Raw genomic sequence first — 19532 nt, 5'->3', positions numbered from 1 at the left:
GATATTTCCTTTGGCCCTATAGTCTTCAAAGGGATCCGAAATATCTGCTCTCAGATTCCACAGAAATAAGGCTAGCAAAGAGATCCACGAAATACAGATGTAACTCTGTGAGGGGAAGTCACACATCAGAGTAGTTTTTCAGAAAGCTTCTTTCCAGATTTCATCTGAGGATATTTCCTTTTTCACCATAGCCCTCTATGGGCTTCCAAATATCACTTTGCCAATTCCACAAGAACTGTCTTATCGAAAGGCTTCTTGAGGGGAAAGCTGTAACTCTGTGAGATGATTTCACAGAACACAAAGAAGTTTCTCAGAAAGCTTCCTTCTCTTTGTTATCGGAGGATGTTTCCTTTGGACCTATAGTCTTCAAAGGGATCCGAAATATCTGATCTCAGATTCCACAGAAATAAGGCTAGCAAAGAGATCCACGAAATACAGATGTAACTCTGTGAGTGGAAGTCACACATCACAGAGCAGTTTCTCAGAAAGCTTCTTTCCAGATTTCATCTGAGGATATTTCCTTTTTCACCATAGCCCTCTATTGGCTTCCAAATATACCTTTCCAATTCCACAAGAACTGTCACAGCGAAAGGCTTCTTGAGGGGAAAGCTGTAACACTGTGAGATGATTTCACAGAACACAAAGAAGTTTCTCAGAAAGCTTCTTTCTCTTTGTTATCGGAGGATATTTCCTTTGGCCTTATAGTCTTCAAAGGCATCCGAAATATCTGTTCTCAGATTCCACAGAAATAAGGCTAGGAAAGAGATCCACGAAATACAGATGTAACTCTGTGAGTGGAAGTCACACATCACAGAGCAGTTTCTCAGAAAGCTTCTTTCCAGATTTCATCTGAGGATATTTCCTTTTTCACCATAGCCCTCTATGGGCTTCCAAATATCACTTTGCCAATTCCACAAGAACTGTCTTAGCGAAAGGCTTCTGAGGGGAAAGCTGTAACTCTGTGAGATGATTTCACAGAACACAAAGAAGTTTCTCAGAAAGCTTCTTTCTCTTTGTTATCGGAGGATATTTCCTTTGGCCCTATAGTCTTCAAAGGAATCCGAAATATCTGTTCTCAGATTCCACAGAAATAAGGCTAGGAAAGAGATCCACAAAATACAGATGTAACTCTGTGAGTGGAAGTCACACATCACAGAGCAGTTTCTCAGAAAGCTTCTTTCCAGATTTCATCTGAGGATATTTCCTTTTTCACCATAGCCCTCTATGGGCTTCCAAATATCACTTTGCCAATTCCACAAGAACTGTCTTAGCGAAAGGCTTCTTGAGGGGAAAGCTGTAACTCTGTGAGATGATTTCACAGAACACAAAGAAGTTTCTCAGAAAGCTTCTTGCTCTTTGTTATCGGACAATATTCCTTTGGCCCTATAGTCTTCAAAGGGATCCGAAATATCTGTTCTCAGATTCCACAGAAATAAGGCTAGCAAAGAGATCCACGAAATACAGATGTAACTCTGTGAGTGGAAGTCACACATCACAGAGCAGTTTCTCAGAAAGCTTCTTTCCAGATTTCATCTGAGGATATTTCCTTTTTCACCATAGCCCTCTATGGGCTTCCAAATATCACTTTGCCAATTCAACAAGATCTGTCTTAGCGAAAGGCTTCTTGAGGGGAAAACTGTAACTCTGTGAGATAATTTCACAGAACACAAAGAAGTTTCTCAGAAAGCTTCTTTCTCTCTGTTATCGGAGGATATTTCCTTTAGCCTTATAGTCTTCAAAGGGATCCGAAATATCTGTTCTCAGATTCCACAGAAATAAGGCTAGCAAAGAGATCCACGAAATACAGATGTAACTCTGTGAGTGGAAGTCACACATCACAGAGCAGTTTCTCAGAAAGCTTCTTTCCAGATTTCATATGAGGATATTTCCTTTTTCACCATAGCCATCTACGGGCTTCCAAATATCACTTTGGCAATTCCACAAGAACTGTCTTAGCGAAAGGCTTCTTGAGGGGAAAGCTGTAACTATGTGAGATGATTTCACAGAACACAAAGAAGTTTCTCAGAAAGCTTCTTTCTCTTTGTTATCGGAGGATATTTCCTTTGGCCCTATAGTCTTCAAAGTATCCGAAATATCTGTTCTCAGATTCCACAGAAATAAGGCTAGCAAAGAGATCCACGAAATACATACGTAACTCTGTGAGATGAATGAACAGAACACTAAGCAGTTTCTCAGAAAGCTTCTTTCCAGATTTCATCGGAGGATATTTCCTTTTTCACCATAGCCCTCTATGGGCTTCCAAATATCACTTTGCCAATTCCACAAGAAATGTCTTTGCGAGAGGCTTCTTGAGGGGAAAGCTGTAACTCTGTAAGATGATTTCACAGAACACAAAGAAGTTTCTCAGAAAGCTTCCTTCTCTTTGTTATCGGAGGATATTTCCTTTGGCCCTATAGTCTTCAAAGGGATCCGAAATATCTGTTCTCAGATTCCACAGAAATAAGGCTAGCAAAGAGATCCACGAAATACAGATGTAAGTCTGTGAGATGAATGAATAGAACATTAAGCAGTTTCTCAGAAAGCTTCTTTCCAGATTTCATCTGAGGATATTTCCTTTTTCACCATAGCCCTCTATGGGCTTCCAAATATCACTTTGCCAATTCCACAAGAACTGTCTTAGCGAAAGGCTTCTTGAGGGGAAAGCTGTAACTCTGTGAGATGATTTCATAGAACACAAAGAAGTTTCTCAGAAATCTTCCTTCTCTTTGTTATCGGAGGATATTTCCTTTGGCCCTATAGTCTTCAAATGGATCCGACATATCTGTTCTGAGATTCCACAGAAATAAGGCTAGAAAAGAGATCCATGTAATACAGATGTAACTCTGTGAGTGGAAGTCAAACATCACAGAGCAGTTTCTCAGAAAGCTTCTTTCCAGATTTCATCTGAGGATATTTCCTTTTTCACCATAGCCCTCTATGGGCTTCCAAATATCACTTTGCCAATTCCACAAGAACTGTCTTAGTGAAAGTCTTCTTGAGGGGAAAGCTGTAACTCTGTGAGATGATTTCACAGAAGACAAAGAAGTTTCTCAGAAAGCTTCCTTCTCTTTGTTATCGGAGGATATTTCCTTTGGCCCTATAGTCTTCAAAGGGATCCGAAATATCTGTTCTCAGATTCCACAGAAATAAGGCTAGCAAAGAGATCCACGAAATACAGATGTAACTCTGTGAGATAAATGAACAGAACACTAAGAAGTTTCTCAGAAAGTTTCTTTCCAGATTTCATCTGAGGATATTTCCTTTTTCACCATAGCACTCTATGGGCTTCCAAATATCACTTTGCCAATTCCACAAGAACTGTCTTAGCGAAAGGCTTCTTGAGGGGAAAGCTGTAACTCTGTGAGATGATTTCACAGAACACAAAGAAGTTTCTCAGAAAGCTTCTTTCTCTTTGTTATCGGAGGATATTTCCTTTGGCCCTATAGTCTTCAAAGGGATCCGAAATATCTGTTCTCAGATTCCACAGAAATAAGGCTAGCAAAGAGATCCACGAAATACAGATGTAACTCTGTGAGGGGAAGTCACACATCAGAGTAGTTTCTCAGAAAGCTTCTTTCCAGATTTCATCTGAGGATATTTCCTTTTTCACCATAGCCCTCAATGGGCTTCCAAATATCACTTTGCCAATTCCACAAGAACTGTCTTAGCGAAAGGCTTCTTGAGGGGAAAGCTGTAACTCTGTGAGATGATTTCACAGAACACAAAGAAGTTTCTCAGAAAGCTTCCTTCTCTTTGTTATCGGAGGATGTTTCCTTTGGACCTATAGTCTTCAAAGGGATCCGAAATATCTGATCTCAGATTCCACAGAAATAAGGCTAGCAAAGAGATCCACGAAATACAGATGTAACTCTGTGAGTGGAAGTCACACATCACAGAGCAGTTTCTCAGAAAGCTTCTTTCCAGATTTCATCTGAGGATATTTCCTTTTTCACCATAGCCCTCTATTGGCTTCCAAATATACCTTTCCAATTCCACAAGAACTGTCACAGCGAAAGGCTTCTTGAGGGGAAAGCTGTAACACTGTGAGATGATTTCACAGAACACAAAGAAGTTTCTCAGAAAGCTTCTTTCTCTTTGTTATCGGAGGATATTTCCTTTGGCCTTATAGTCTTCAAAGGCATCCGAAATATCTGTTCTCAGATTCCACAGAAATAAGGCTAGGAAAGAGATCCACGAAATACAGATGTAACTCTGTGAGTGGAAGTCACACATCACAGAGCAGTTTCTCAGAAAGCTTCTTTCCAGATTTCATCTGAGGATATTTCCTTTTTCACCATAGCCCTCTATGGGCTTCCAAATATCACTTTGCCAATTCCACAAGAACTGTCTTAGCGAAAGGCTTCTGAGGGGAAAGCTGTAACTCTGTGAGATGATTTCACAGAACACAAAGAAATTTCTCAGAAAGCTTCTTTCTCTTTTTTATCGGAGGATATTTCCTTTCGCCCTATAGTCTTCAAAGGAATCCGAAATATCTGTTCTCAGATTCCACAGAAATAAGGCTAGGAAAGAGATCCACAAAATACAGATGTAACTCTGTGAGTGGAAGTCACACATCACAGAGCAGTTTCTCAGAAAGCTTCTTTCCAGATTTCATCTGAGGATATTTCCTTTTTCACCATAGCCCTCTATGGGCTTCCAAATATCACTTTGCCAATTCCACAAGAACTGTCTTAGCGAAAGGCTTCTTGAGGGGAAAGCTGTAACTCTGTGAGATGATTTCACAGAACACAAAGAAGTTTCTCAGAAAGCTTCTTGCTCTTTGTTATCGGACAATATTCCTTTGGCCCTATAGTCTTCAAAGGGATCCGAAATATCTGTTCTCAGATTCCACAGAAATAAGGCTAGCAAAGAGATCCACGAAATACAGATGTAACTCTGTGAGTGGAAGTCACACATCACAGAGCAGTTTCTCAGAAAGCTTCTTTCCAGATTTCATCTGAGGATATTTCCTTTTTCACCATAGCCCTCTATGGGCTTCCAAATATCACTTTGCCAATTCCACAAGATCTGTCTTAGCGAAAGGCTTCTTGAGGGGAAAACTGTAACTCTGTGAGATAATTTCACAGAACACAAAGAAGTTTCTCAGAAAGCTTCTTTCTCTCTGTTATCGGAGGATATTTCCTTTAGCCTTATAGTCTTCAAAGGGATCCGAAATATCTGTTCTCAGATTCCACAGAAATAAGGCTAGCAAAGAGATCCACGAAACACAGATGTAACTCTGTGAGTGGAAGTCACACATCACAGAGCAGTTTCTCAGAAAGCTTCTTTCCAGATTTCATATGAGGATATTTCCTTTTTCACCATAGCCATCTACGGGCTTCCAAATATCACTTTGGCAATTCCACAAGAACTGTCTTAGCGAAAGGCTTCTTGAGGGGAAAGCTGTAACTATGTGAGATGATTTCACAGAACACAAAGAAGTTTCTCAGAAAGCTTCTTTCTCTTTGTTATCGGAGGATATTTCCTTTGGCCCTATAGTCTTCAAAGTATCCGAAATATCTGTTCTCAGATTCCACAGAAATAAGGCTAGCAAAGAGATCCACGAAATACATACGTAACTCTGTGAGATGAATGAACAGAACACTAAGCAGTTTCTCAGAAAGCTTCTTTCCAGATTTCATCGGAGGATATTTCCTTTTTCACCATAGCCCTCTATGGGCTTCCAAATATCACTTTGCCAATTCCACAAGAAATGTCTTTGCGAGAGGCTTCTTGAGGGGAAAGCTGTAACTCTGTGAGATGATTTCACAGAACACAAAGAAGTTTCTCAGAAAGCTTCCTTCTCTTTGTTATCGGAGGATATTTCCTTTGGCCCTATAGTCTTCAAAGGGATCCGAAATATCTGTTCTCAGATTCCACAGAAATAAGGCTAGCAAAGAGATCCACGAAATACAGATGTAACTCTGTGAGTGGAAGTCACACATCACAGAGCAGTTTCTCAGAAAGCTTCTTTCCAGATTTCATCTGAGGATAGTTCCTTTTTCACCATAGCCCTCTATGGGCTTCCAAATATACTTTGCCAATTCCACAAGAACTGTCACAGCGAAAGGCTTCTTGAGGGGAAAGCTGTAACAGTGTGAGATGATTTCACAGAACACAAAGAAGTTTCTCAGAAAGCTTCTTTCTCTTTGTTATCGGAGGATATTTCCTTTGGCCCTATAGTCTTCAAAGGGATCCGAAATATCTGTTCTCAGATTCCACAGAAATAAGGCTAGGAAAGAGATCCACGAAATACAGATGTCACTCTGTGAGTGGAAGTCACACATCACAGAGCAGTTTCTCAGAAAGCTTCTTTCCAGATTTCATCTGAGGATATTTCCTTTTTCACCATAGCCCTCTATGGGCTTCCAAATATCACTTTGCCAATTCCACAAGAACTGTCTTAGCGAAAGGCTTCTTCAGGGGAAAGCTGTAACTCTGTGAGATGATTTCACAGAACACAAAGAAGTTTCTCATAAAGCTTCTTTCTCTTTGTTATCGGAGGATATTTCCTTTGGCCCTATAGTCTTCAAAGGCATCCGAAATATCTGTTCTCGTATTCCACAGAAATAAGGCTAGCAAAGAGATCCACGAAATACAGATGTAACTCTGTGAGTGGAAGTCACACATCACAGAGCAGTTTCTCAGAAAGCTTCTTTCCAGAATTCATCTGAGGATATTTCCTTTTTCAACATAGCCCTCTATGGGCTGCCAAATATCACTTTGCCAATTCCACAAGAACTGTCTTAGCGAAAGGCTTCTTGAGGGGAAAGCTGTAACTCTGTGAGTTGATTTCACAGAACACAAAGAAGTTTCTCAGAAAGCTTCCTTCTCTTTGTTATCGGAGGATATTTCCTTTGTCCATATAGTCTTCAAAGGGATCCTAAATATCTGTTCTCAGATTCCACAGAAATAAGGCTAGCAAAGAGATCCACGAAATACAGATGTAAGTCTGTGAGATGAATGAATAGAACATTAAGCAGTTTCTCAGAAAGCTTCTTTCCAGATTTCATCTGAGGATATTTCCTTTTTCACCATAGCCCTCTATGGGCTTCCAAATATCACTTTGCCAATTCCCCAAGAACTGTCTTAGCGAAAGGCTTCTTGAGGGGAAAGCTGTAACTCTGTGAGATGATTTCATAGAACACAAAGAAGTTTCTCAGAAATCTTCCTTCTCTTTGTTATCGGAGGATATTTCCTTTGGCCCTATAGTCTTCAAATGGATCCGACATATCTGTTCTCAGATTCCACAGAAATAAGGCTAGAAAAGAGATCCACGTAATACAGATGTAACTCTGTGAGTGGAAGTCAAACATCACAGAGCAGTTTCTCAGAAAGCTTCTTTCCAGATTTCATCTGAGGATATTTCCTTTTCCACCATAGCCCTCTATGGGCTTCCAAATATCACTTTGCCAATTCCACAAGAACTGTCTTAGTGAAAGGCTTCTTGAGGGGAAAGCTGTAACTCTGTGAGATGATTTCACAGAAGACAAAGAAGTTTCTCAGAAAGCTTCCTTCTCTTTGTTATCGGAGGATATTTCCTTTGGCCCTATAGTCTTCAAAGGTATCCGAAATATCTGTTCTCAGATTCCACAGAAATAAGGCTAGCAAAGAGATCCACGAAATACAGATGTAACTCTGTGAGATGAATGAACAGAACACTAAGAAGTTTCTCAGAAAGCTTCTTTCCAGATTTCATCTGAGGATATTTCCTTTTTCATCATAGCCCTCTATGGGCTTCCAAATATCACTTTGCCAATTCCACAAGAACTGTCTTAGCGAAAGGCTTCTTGAGGGGAAAGCTGTAACTCTGTGAGATGATTTCACAGAACACAAAGAAGTTTCTCAGAAAGCTTCTTTCTCTTTGTTATCGGAGGATATTTCCTTTGGCCCTATAGTCTTCAAAGGGATCCGAAATATCTGTTCTCAGATTCCACAGAAATAAGGCTAGCAAAGAGATCCACGAAATACAGATGTAACTCTGTGAGGGGAAGTCACACATCAGAGTAGTTTCTCAGAACGCTTCTTTCCAGATTTCATCTGAGGATATTTCCTTTTTCACCATAGCCCTCTATGGGCTTCCAAATATCACTTTGCCAATTCCACAAGAACTGTCTTAGCGAAAGGCTTCTTGAGGGGAAAGCTGTAACTCTGTGAGATGATTTCACAGAACACAAAGAAGTTTCTCAGAAAGCTTCCTTCTCTTTGTTATCGGAGGATGTTTCCTTTGACCCTATAGTCTTCAAAGGGATCCGAAATATCTGTTCTCAGATTCCACAGAAATAAGGCTAGCAAAGAGATCCACGAAATACAGATGTAACTCCGTGAGTGGAAGTCACACATCACAGAGCAGTTTCTCAGAAGGCTTCTTCCCAGATTTCATCTGAGGATATTTCCTTTTTCACCATAGCCCTCTATGGGCTTCCAAATATACTTTGCCAATTCTACAAGAACTGTCACAGCGAAAGGCTTCTTGAGGGGAAAGCTGTAACACTGTGAGATGATTTCACAGAACACAAAGAAGTTTCTCAGAAAGCTTCTTTCTCTTTGTTATCGGAGGATATTTCCTTTGGCCCTATAGTCTTCAAAGGGATCCGAAATATCTGTTCTCAGATTCCACAGAAATAAGTCTAGGAAAGAGATCCACGAAATACAGATGTAACTCTGTGAGTGGAAGTCACACATCACAGAGCAGTTTCACAGAAAGCTTCTTTCCAGATTTCATCTGAGGATATTTCCTTTTTCACCATAGCCCTCTATGGGCTTCCAAATATACTTTGCCAATTCCACAAGAACTGTCACAGCGAAAGGCTTCTTGAGGGGAAAGCTGTAACACTGTGAGATGATTTCACAGAACACAAAGAAGTTTCTCAGAAAGCTTCTTTCTCTTTGTTATCGGAGGATATTTCCTTTGGCCCTATAGTCTTCAAAGGGATCCGAAATATCTGTTCTCAGATTCCACAGTAATAAGGCTAGGAAAGAGATCCACGACATACAGATGTAACTCTGTGAGTGGAAGTCACACATCACAGAGCAGTTTCTCAGAAAGCTTCTTTCCAGATTTCATCTGAGGATATTTCCTTTTTCACCATAGCCCTCTATGGGCTTCCAAATATCACTTTGCCAATTCCACAAGAACTGTCTTAGCGAAAGGCTTCTTGAGCGGAAAACTGTAACTCTGTGAGATGATTTCACAGAACACAAAGAATTTTCTCAGAAAGCTTCTTTCTCTTTGTTATCGGAGGATATTTCCTTTGGCCCTATAGTCTTCAAAGGCATCCGAAATATCTGTTCTCAGATTCCACAGAAATAAGGCTAGCAAAGAGATCCACGAAATACAGATGTAACTCTATGAGTGGAAGTCACACATCACAGAGCAGTTTCTCAGAAAGCTTCTTTCCAGAATTCATCTGAGGATATTTCCTTTTTCAACATAGCCCTCTATGGGCTGCCAAATATCACTTTGCCAATTCCACAAGAACTGTCTTAGCGAAAGGCTTCTTGAGGGGAAAGCTGTAACTCTGTGAGATGATTTCACAGAACACAAAGAAGTTTCTCAGAAAGCTTCCTTCTCTTTGTTATCGGAGGATATTTCCTTTGTCCATATAGTCTTCAAAGGGATCCTAAATATCTGTTCTCAGATTCCACAGAAATAAGGCTAGCAAAGAGATCCACGAAATACAGATGTAAGTCTGTGAGATGAATGAATAGAACATTAAGCAGTTTCTCAGAAAGCTTCTTTCCAGATTTCATCTGAGGATATTTCCTTTTTCACCATAGCCCTCTATGGGCTTCCAAATATCACTTTGCCAATTCCCCAAGAACTGTCTTAGTGAAAGGCTTCTTGAGGGGAAAGCTGTAACTCTGTGAGATGATTTCACAGAAGACAAAGAAGTTTCTCAGAAAGCTTCCTTCTCTTTGTTATCGGAGGATATTTCCTTTGGCCCTATAGTCTTCAAAGGGATCCGAAATATCTGTTCTCAGATTCCACAGAAATAAGGCTAGCAAAGAGATCCACGAAATACAGATGTAACTCTGTGAGATGAATGAACAGAACACTAAGAAGTTTCTCAGAAAGCTTCTTTCCAGATTTCATCTGAGGATATTTCCTTTTTCACCATAGCCCTCTTTGGGCTTCCAAATATCACTTTGCCAATTCCACAAGAACTGTCTTAGCGAAAGGCTTCTTGAGGGGAAAGCTGTAACTCTGTGAGATGATTTCACAGAACACAAAGAAGTTTCTCAGAAAGCTTCCTTCTCTTTGTTATCGGAGGATATTTCCTTTGGCCCTATAGTCTTCAAAGGGATCCGAAATATCTGTTCTCAGATTCCACAGAAATAAGGCTAGCAAAGAGATCCACGAAATACACATGTAACTCTGTGAGGGGAAGTCACACATCAGAGTAGTTTCTCAGAAAGCTTCTTTCCAGATTTCATCTGAGGATATTTCCTTTTTCACCATAGCCCTCTATGGGCTTCCAAATATCACTTTGCCAATTCCACAAGAACTGTCTTAGCGAAAGGCTTCTTGAGGGGAAAGCTGTAACTCTGTGAGATGATTTCACAGAACACAAAGAAGTTTCTCAGAAAGCTTCCTTCTCTTTGTTATCGGAGGATGTTTCCTTTGGCCCTATAGTCTTCAAAGGGATCCGAAATATCTGTTCTCAGATTCCACAGAAATAAGGCTAGCAAAGAGATCCACGAAATACAGATGTAACTCTGTGAGTGGAAGTCACACATCACAGAGCAGTTTCTCAGAAGGCTTCTTTCCAGATTTCATCTGAGGATATTTCCTTTTTCACCATAGCCCTCTATGGGCTTCCAAATATACTTTGCCAATTCCACAAGAACTGTCACAGCGAAAGGCTTCTTGAGGGGAAAGCTGTAACACTGTGAGATGATTTCACAGAACACAAAGAAGTTTCTCAGAAAGCTTCTTTCTCTTTGTTATCGGAGGATATTTCCTTTGGCCCTATAGTCTTCAAAGGGATCCGAAATATCTGTTCTCAGATTCCACAGAAATGAGGCTAGGAAAGAGATCCACGAAATACAGATGTAACTCTGTGAGTGGAAGTCACACATCACAGAGCAGTTTCTCAGAAAGCTTCTTTCCAGATTTCATCTGAGGATATTTCCTTTTTCACCATAGCCCTCTATGGGCTTCCAAATATACTTTGCCAATTCCACAAGAACTGTCACAGCGAAAGGCTTCTTGAGGGGAAAGCTGTAACACTGTGAGATGATTTCACAGAACACAAAGAAGTTTCTCAGAAAGCTTCTTTCTCTTTGTTATCGGAGGATATTTCCTTTCGCCCTATAGTCTTCAAAGGGATCCGAAATATCTGTTCTCAGATTCCACAGCAATAAGGCTAGCAAAGAGATCCACGAAATACAGATGTAACTCTGTGAGTGGAAGTCACACATCACAGAGCAGTTTCTCAGAAAGCTTCTTTCCAGATTTCATCTGAGGATATTTCCTTTTTCACCATAGCCATCTACGGGCTTCCAAATATCACTTTGGCAATTCCACAAGAACTCTCTTAGCGAAAGGCTTCTTGAGGGGAAAGCTGTAACTATGTGAGATGATTTCACAGAACACAAAGAAGTTTCTCAGAAAGCTTCTTTCTCTTTGTTATCGGAGGATATTTCCTTTGGCCCTATAGTCTTCAAAGTATCCGAAATATCTGTTCTCAGATTCCACAGAAATAAGGCTAGCAAAGAGATCCACGAAATACATATGTAACTCTGTGAGATGAATGAACAGAACACTAAGCAGTTTCTCAGAAAGCTTCTTTCCAGATTTCATCGGAGGATATTTCCTTTTTCACCATAGCCCTCTATGGGCTTCCAAATATCACTTTGCCAATTCCACAAGAAATGTCTTTGCGAGAGGCTTCTTGAGGGGAAAGCTGTAACTCTGTGAGATGATTTCACAGAACACAAAGAAGTTTCTCAGAAAGCTTCCTTCTCTTTGTCATCGCAGGATATTTCCTTTGGCCCTATAGTCTTCAAAGGGATCCGAAATATCTGTTCTCAGATTCCACAGAAATAAGGCTAGCAAAGAGATCCACGAAATACAGATGTAACTCTGTGAGTGGAAGTCACACATCACAGAGCAGTTTCTCAGAATGCTTCTTTCCAGATTTCATCTGAGGATAGTTCCTTTTTCACCATAGCCCTCTGTGGGCTTCCAAATATACTTTGCCAATTCCACAAGAACTGTCACAGCGAAAGGCTTCTTGAGGGGAAAGCTGTAACAGTGTGAGATGATTTCACAGAACACAAAGAAGTTTCTCAGAAAGCTTCTTTCTCTTTGTTATCGGAGGATATTTCCTTTGGCCCTATAGTCTTCAAAGGGATCCGAAATATCTGTTCTCAGATTCCACAGAAATAAGGCTAGGAAAGAGATCCACGAAATACAGATGTAACTCTGTGAGTGGAAGTCACACATCACAGAGCAGTTTCTCAGAAAGCTTCTTTCCAGATTTCATCTGAGGATATTTCCTTTTTCACCATAGCCCTCTATGGGCTTCCAAATATCACTTTGCCAATTCCACAAGAACTGTCTTAGCGAAAGGCTTCTTCAGGGGAAAGCTGTAACTCTGTGAGATGATTTCACAGAACACAAAGAAGTTTCTCATAAAGCTTCTTTCTCTTTGTTATCGGAGGATATTTCCTTTGGCCCTATAGTCATCAAAGGCATCCGAAATATCTGTTCTCAGATTCCACAGAAATAAGGCTAGCAAAGAGATCCACGAAATACAGATGTAACTCTGTGAGTGGAAGTCACACATCAAAGAGCAGTTTCTCAGAAAGCTTCTTTCCAGAATTCATCTGAGGATATTTCCTTTTTCAACATAGCCCTCTATGGGCTGCCAAATATCACTTTGCCAATTCCCCAAGAACTGTCTTAGCGAAAGGCTTCTTGAGGGGAAAGCTGTAACTCTGTGAGATGATTTCATAGAACACAAAGAAGTTTCTCAGAAATCTTCCTTCTCTTTGTTATCGGAGGATATTTCCTTTGGCCCTATAGTCTTCAAATGGATCCGACATATCTGTTCTCAGATTCCACAGAAATAAGGCTAGAAAAGAGATCCACGTAATACAGATGTAACTCTGTGAGTGGAAGTCAAACATCACAGAGCAGTTTCTCAGAAAGCTTCTTTCCAGATTTCATCTGAGGATATTTCCTTTTTCACCATAGCCCTCTATGGGCTTCCAAATATCACTTTGCCAATTCCACAAGAACTGTCTTAGTGAAAGGCTTCTTGAGGGGAAAGCTGTAACTCTGTGAGATGATTTCACAGAAGACAAAGAAGTTTCTCAGAAAGCTTCCTTCTCTTTGTTATCGGAGGATATTTCCTTTGGCCCTATAGTCTTCAAAGGTATCCGAAATATCTGTTCTCAGATTTCACAGAAATAAGGCTAGCAAAGAGATCCACGAAATACAGATGTAACTCTGTGAGATGAATGAACAGAACACTAAGAAGTTTCTCAGAAAGCTTCTTTCCAGATTTCATCTGAGGATATTTCCTTTTTCACCATAGCCCTCTATGGGCTTCCAAATATCACTTTGCCAATTCCACAAGAACTGTCTTAGCGAAAGGCTTCTTGAGGGGAAAGCTGTAACTCTGTGAGATGATTTCACAGAACACAAAGAAGTTTCTCAGAAAGCTTCTTTCTCTTTGTTATCGGAGGATATTTCCTTTGGCCCTATAGTCTTCAAAGGGATCCGAAATATCTGTTCTCAGATTCCACAGAAATAAGGCTAGCAAAGAGATCCACGAAATACAGATGTAACTCTGTGAGTGGAAGTCACACATCACAGAGCAGTTTCTCAGAAGGCTTCTTTCCAGATTTCATCTGAGGATATTTCCTTTTTCACCATAGCCCTCTATGGGCTTCCAAATATACTTTGCCAATTCCACAAGAACTGTCACAGCGAAAGGCTTCTTGAGGGGAAAGCTGTAACACTGTGAGATGATTTCACAGAACACAAAGAAGTTTCTCAGAAAGCTTCTTTCTCTTTGTTATCGGAGGATATTTCCTTTGGCCCTATAGTCTTCAAAGGGATCCGAAATATCTGTTCTCAGATTCCACAGAAATAAGGCTAGGAAAGAGATCCACGAAATACAGATGTAACTCTGTGAGTGGAAGTCACACATCACAGAGCAGTTTCTCAGAAAGCTTCTTTCCAGATTTCATCTGAGGATATTTCCTTTTTCACCATAGCCCTCTATGGGCTTCCAAATATACTTTGCCAATTCCACAAGAACTGTCACAGCGAAAGGCTTCTTGAGGGGAAAGCTGTAACACTGTGAGATGATTTCACAGAACACAAAGAAGTTTCTCAGAAAGCTTCTTTCTCTTTGTTATCGGAGGATATTTCCTTTGGCCCTATAGTCTTCAAAGGGATCCGAAATATCTGTTCTCAGATTCCACAGTAATAAGGCTAGGAAAGAGATCCACGACATACAGATGTAACTCTGTGAGTGGAAGTCACACATCGCAGAGCAGTTTCTCAGAAAGCTTCTTTCCAGATTTCATCTGAGGATATTTCCTTTTTCACCATAGCCCTCTATGGGCTTCCAAATATCACTTTGCCAATTCCACAAGAACTGTCTTAGCGAAAGGCTTCTTGAGGGGAAAGCTGTAACTCTGTGAGATGATATCACAGAACACAAAAAAGTTTCTCAGAAAACTTCCTTCTCTTTGTTATCGGAGGATATTTCCTTTGGCCCTATAGTCTTCAAAGGGATCCGAAATATCTGTTCTCTGATTCCACAGAAATAAGGCTAGCAAAGAGATCCACGAAATACAGATGTAACTCTGTGAGATGAATGAACAGAACAGTAAGGAGTTTCTCAGAAAGCTTATTTCCAGATATCATCTGAGGATATTTCCTTTTTCACCATAGCCCTCTAAGGGCTTCCAAATATCACTTTGCCAATTCCACAAGAACTGTCTTAGCGAAAGGCTTCTTGAGGAGAAAGCTGTAACTCTGTGAGATGATTTTACAGAACACAAAGAAGTTTCTCAGAAAGCTTCTTTCTCTTTGTTATCGGAGGATATTTCCTTTGGTCCTATAGTCTTCAAAGGGATCCGAAATATCTGTTCTCAGATTCCACAGAAATAAGGCTAGCAAAGAGATCCACGAAACAGAGACGTAACTCTGTGAGTGGAAGTCACACATCACAGAGCAGTTTCTCAGAAAGCTTCTTTCCAGATTTCATCTGAGGATATTTCCTTTTTCACCGTAGCCCTCTATGGGCTGCCAAATATCACTTTGCCAATTCCACAAGAACTGTCTTAGCGAAAGGCTTCTTGAGGGAAAAGCTGTAACTCTGTGAGATGATTTCACAGAACACAAAGAAGTTTCTCAGAAAGCTTCCTTCTCTTTGTTATCGGAGGATATTTCCTTTGGCCCTATAGTCTTCAAAGGGATCCGAAATATCTGTTCTCAGATTCCACAGAAATAAGGCTAGCAAAGAGATCCACGAAATACACATGTAACTCTGTGAGATGAATGAACAGAACACTAAGCAGTTTCTCAGAAAGCTTCTTTCCAGATTTCATCTGAGGATATTTCCTTTTTCACCATAGCCCTCTATGGGCTGCCAAATATCACTTTGCCAATTCCACAAGAACTGTCTTAGCGAAAGGCTTCTTGAGGGGAAAGCTGTAACTCTGTGAGATGATTTCACAGAACACAAAGAAGTTTCTCAGAAAGCTTCCTTCTCTTTGTTATCTGAGGATAATTCCTTTGGCCCTATAGTCTTCAAAGGCATCCGAAATATCTGTTCTCAGATTCCACAGAAATAAGGCTAGCAAAGAGATCCACGAAATACAGATGTAACTCTGTGAGTGGAAGTCACACATCACAGAGCAGTTTCTCAGAAAGCTTCTTTCCAGAATTCATCTGAGGATATTTCCTTTTTCAACATAGCCCTCTATGGGCTGCCAAATATCACTTTGCCAATTCCACAAGAACTGTCTTAGCGAAAGGCTTCTTGAGGGGAAAGCTGTAACTCTGTGAGATGATTTCACAGAACACAAAGAAGTTTCTCAGAAAGCTTCTTTCTCTTTATTATCGGACGATATTCCTTTGTCCCTATAGTCTTCAAAGGGATCCGAAATATCTGTTCTCAGATTCCACAGAAATAAGGCTAGCAAAGAGATCCACGAAATACACATGTAACTCTGTGAGTGGAAGTCACACATCACAGAGCAGTTTCTCAGAAAGCTTCTTTCCAGATTTCATCTGAGGATATTTCCTTTTTCACCATAGCCCTCTATGGGCTTCCAAATATCACTTTGCCAATTCCACAAGATCTGTCTAAGCTAAAGGCTTCTTGAGGGGAAAACTGTAACTCTGTGAGATAATTTCACAGAACACAAAGAAGTTTCTCAGAAAGCTTCTTTCTCTCTGTTATCGGAGGATATTTCCTTTAGCCTTATAGTCTTCAAAGGGATCCGAAATATCTGTTCTCAGATTCCACAGAAATAAAGCTAGCAAAGAGATCCACGAAATACAGATGTAACTCTGTGAGTGGAAGTCACACATCACAGAGCAGTTTCTCAGAAAGCTTCTTTCCAGATTTCATCTGAGGATATTTCCTTTTTCACCATAGCCATCTACGGGCTTCCAAATATCACTTTGGCAATTCCACAAGAACTGTCTTAGCGAAAGGCTTCTTGAGGGGAAAGCTGTAACTCTCTGAGATGATTTCACAGAACACAAAGAAGTTTCTCAGAAAGCTTCCTTCTCTTTGTTATCGGAGGATATTTCCTTTGGCCCTATAGTCTTCAAAGGGATCCGAAATATCTGTTCACAGATTCCACAGAAATAAGGCTAGCAAAGAGATCCACGAAATACAGATGTAACTCTGTGAGATGAATGAACAGAACACTAAGCAGTTTCTCAGAAAGCTTCTTTCCAGATTTCATCGGAGGATATTTCCTTTTTCACCATAGCCCTCTATGGGCTTCCAAATATCACTTTGCCAATTCCACAAGAAATGTCTTTGCGAGAGGCTTCTTGAGGGGAAAACTGTAACTCTGTGAGATGATTTCACAGAACACAAAGAAGTTTCTCAGAAAGTTTCCTTCTCTTTGTTATCGGAGGATATTTCCTTTGGCCCTATAGTCTTCAAAGGGATCCGAAATATCTGTTCTCAGATTCCACAGAAATAAGGCTACCAAAGAGATCCACGAAATACAGATGTAACTCTGTGAGTGGAAGTCACACATCACAGAGCAGTTTCTCAGAAAGCTTCTTTCCAGATTTCATCTGAGGATATTTCCTTTTTCAACATAGCCCTCTATGGGCTTCCAAATATCACTTTGCCAATTCCACAATAACTGTCTTAGCGAAAGGCTTCTTGAGGGGAAAGTTGTAACTCTGTGAGATGATTTCACAGAACACAAAGAAGTTTCTCAGAAACCTTCTTTCTCTTTGTTATCGGACGATATTCCTTTGGCCCTATAGTCTTCAAAGGGATCCGAAATATCTGTTCTCAGATTCCACAGAAATAATGCTAGCAAAGAGATCCACGAAATACAGATGTAACTCTGTGAGTGGAAGTCACACATCACAGAGCAGTTTCTCAGAAAGCTTCTTTCCAGATTTCATCTGAGGATATTTCCTTTTTCACCATAGCCCTCTATGGGCTTCCAAATATCACTTTGCCAATTCCACAAGATCTGTCTTAGCGAAAGGCTTCTTGAGGGGAAAACTGTAACTCTGTGAGATAATTTCACAAAACACAAAGAAGTTTCTCAGAAAGCTTCTTTCTCTCTGTTATCGGAGGATATTTCCTTTAGCCTTATAGTCTTCAAAGGGATCTGAAATATCTGTTCTCAGATTCCACAGAAATAAGGCTAGCAAAGAGATCCACGAAATACAGATGTAACTCTGTGAGTGGAAGTCACACATCACAGAGCAGTTTCTCAGAAAGCTTCTTTCCAGATTTCATCTGAGGATATTTCCTTTTTCACCATAGCCCTCTATGGGCTTCCAAATATCACTTTGCCAATTCCACAAGAACTGTCTTAGCGAAAGGCTTCTTGAGGGGAAAGCTGTAACTCTGTGAGATGATTTCACAGAACACAAAGAAGTTTCTCAGAAAGCTTCTTTCTCTTTGTTATCGGAGGATATTTCCTTTGGCCCTATAGTCTTCAAAGGTATCCGAAATATCTGTTCTCAGATTCCACAGAAATAAGGCTAGCAAAGAGATCCACGAAATACAGATGTAACTCAGTGAGATGAATGAACAGAACACTAAGCAGTTTCTCAGAAAGCTTCTTTCCAGATTTCATCTGAGGATATTTCCTTTTTCACCGTAGCCCTCTATGGGCTTCCAAATATCACTTTGCCAATTCCACAAGAACTGTCTTAGCGAAAGGCGTCTTGAGGGGAAAGCTGTAACTCTGTGAGATGATTTCACAGAACACAAAGAAGTTTCTCAGAAAGCTTCCTTCTCTTTGTTATCGAGGGATATTTCCTTTGGCCCTATAGTCTTCAAAGGGATCCGAAATATCTGTTCTCAGATTCCACAGAAATAAGGCTAGCAAAGAGATCCACGAAATACATATGTAACTCTGTGAGATGAATTAACAGAACACTAAGCAGTTTCTCAGAAAGCTTCTTTCCAGATTTCATCGGAGGATATTTCCTTTTTCACCATAGCCCTCTATGGGCTTCCAAATATCACTTTGCCAATTCCACAAGAAATGTCTTTGCGAGAGGCTTCTTGAGGGAAAAGCTGTAACTCTGTGAGATGATTTCACAGAACACAAAGAAGTTTCTCAGAAAGCTTCCTTCTCTTTGTTATCGGAGGATATTTCCTTTGGCCCTATAGTCTTCAAAGGGATCCGAAATATCTGTTCTCAGATTCCTCAGAAATAAGGCTAGCAAAGAGATCCACGAAATACAGATGTAACTCTGTGAGTGGAAGTCACACATCACAGAGCAGTTTCTCAGAAAGCTTCTTTCCAGATTTCATCTGAGGATAGTTCCTTTTTCACCATAGCCCTCTATGGGCTTCCAAATATCACTTTGCCAATTCCACAAGAACTGTCTTAGCGAAAGATTTCTTGAGGGAAAGTTGTAACTCTGTGAGATGATTTCACAGAACACAAAGAAGTTTCTCAGAAAGCTTCTTTCTCTTTGTTATCGGAGGATATTTCCTTTCGCCCTATAGTCTTCAAAGGGATCCGAAATATCTGTTCTCAGATTCCACAGCAATAAGGCTAGCAAAGAGATCCACGAAATACAGATGTAACTCTGTGAGTGGAAGTCACACATCACAGAGCAGTTTCTCAGAAAGCTTCTTTCCAGATTTCATCTGAGGATATTTCCTTTTTCACCATAGCCATCTACGGGCTTCCAAATATCACTTTGGCAATTCCACAAGAACTCTCTTAGCGAAAGGCTTCTTGAGGGGAAAGCTGTAACTATGTGAGATGATTTCACAGAACACAAAGAAGTTTCTCAGAAAGCTTCTTTCTCTTTGTTATCGGAGGATATTTCC

Source organism: Macaca nemestrina, chromosome 8 (genome assembly GCF_043159975.1).
Source record: "Macaca nemestrina isolate mMacNem1 chromosome 8, mMacNem.hap1, whole genome shotgun sequence".
Classification (NCBI taxonomy): Eukaryota; Metazoa; Chordata; class Mammalia; order Primates; family Cercopithecidae; genus Macaca; species Macaca nemestrina.
Note: the sequence above shows the minus strand (reverse complement) of the source record.